This window comes from Lupinus angustifolius, chromosome LG18 (genome assembly GCF_001865875.1).
Source record: "Lupinus angustifolius cultivar Tanjil chromosome LG18, LupAngTanjil_v1.0, whole genome shotgun sequence".
NCBI classification, from domain to species: domain Eukaryota; kingdom Viridiplantae; phylum Streptophyta; class Magnoliopsida; order Fabales; family Fabaceae; genus Lupinus; species Lupinus angustifolius.
The window spans coordinates 12,755,196-12,757,063 of record NC_032026.1 but is presented as its reverse complement, the minus strand read 5'-3'; positions in this window follow the sequence as shown (position 1 = coordinate 12,757,063).

Genomic DNA, 1,868 nt, shown 5'->3' with positions numbered 1-1,868 from the left:
TGAAATAAATGTTTAGTAGTATAAGTATATATAAAGATGAAAGTATAACTTATACAATAAAATTAGAAGTTATAAAATATGAAATAGGAAAACCCAAAATAACTTCATGAAAGTTAGGTTAAGTTTTTCCTTTATTAAGTAGTATAAATATGCAACTTATAGTTAATATATTTGAGATGGTTATATAGGATTATATGGTTTTTTTAAATTAAAATTTTGAAGGGCAAAATAGGAATATAGAAATTATGCTATGGTAGTGGTTACACCATGTTTTGGCTTTATATATAGTATAGATATATATATATAATAACATATGTATAACAATAAAGGACAAAAGGATCAATTTAAATGATAGGGGCACATTTTGGGTGGGTTTGATATGGATTTGGATTATCTGAAACTCGAAGATGGCGAAGATTGTAATCTATTTTTAGTTATGTTGTGTTTGGGTTAGGGTACGAGATTTTTGTTTGGGATTGGATAAATACAAACTCGGGTCCAATCCATTTTGTTGCCATCCATGAATAATATGAACGATGAGTCTTCTAAGATGTGGATGAGCAGGTTTGTGTTTTCCCCACTTTTAGATGTATTGATAGATAGTGTTTCCCTTAAACTCAGAAGAAAATAATAATATATTCAATTTAAAATATTATTATCGCCATGCTTATTCAATCAAGTTTATATATACTAGCGTGTTGACATGCATTCTCGTGCATGTCAACCCGTTTTCCTATCGTTTATAATGTATAGTTTGTATTTTATAAATTCAAATATAATTTTGTGCGCTAAATCTACGGTTGAATTTATTCAATTGGTCTAATATTCAATTTTTTAAATACACTTTTAAAATAAGAAGATAATAAGGATAAAATAAGAAAATAATACTATATGGTTTTTTGGTAGAAATAAAAAGATATTGAGGGCAAAATAGGAAAACACAAATTACACCATGATGGGTGGTTATTTTGTGTTTTCCCTTTATTAATAGTATTAGCGTGTTGACATACACTATCGTGTCTGTCAACCCGCTTTCCTATTGTTTGTACTGTGTATTCTACATATTAAGTTGTATTATATATTATAATTTGCAGTAGAATATATATTCGTTTGAGGTAATTGTTCAATCTTAAATAAAAGATGCATATACAATTGTGTTCATCAAGAATAGAGTCTTAATATCTTTACTTAATTTTATTTTGTAGCATGTTGACAGGTACTACAGTGTCTGTCAACCTGCTTTCATATTGTTTGTAACGTGTAGTTTGGATGTTTTAAATGTCAAATATTCACATACTCTTTACTCAATTGCATACATTATGACCAATGCAATATATTTCATGCATTCCTATTTTTTAATTTAATGGATATATATTGTGACCAATGCAATACATTTATTCAATAGATTTTAATTAATTAGATAAAAAAAATCACTTTTATATGTAGAATACATATTACAAACGATAGGAAATTGGGTTGACAGACCCGGTAGTGTCTGTTAACACGCTAGAAAATAAAATTAAGTGAAGATATTAAGACTCTATTCTTGATGAACACAATTGTATATGTATCCTTTCTTTAAGATTGAACAATTACCTCAAACGAATATATATTCAACTGCAAAGTACAATAAATAAATAAATAATACAACTTAATATGTAGAATACACATTGCAAACAATAGGAAAGCGAGTTGACAGACACGGTAGTGTCTGTCAACATGCTAGTAAAGATAAAATTAGAAGTTATAAGATGAAATTAGAAGTTATAAAATAAAATTAGAAAGTTATAAAATATGAAATAAGTGTTTATTAATATAAGAATATATAAAGATGAAATTAGAAGTTATAAAATAAAATTAGAAAGTTA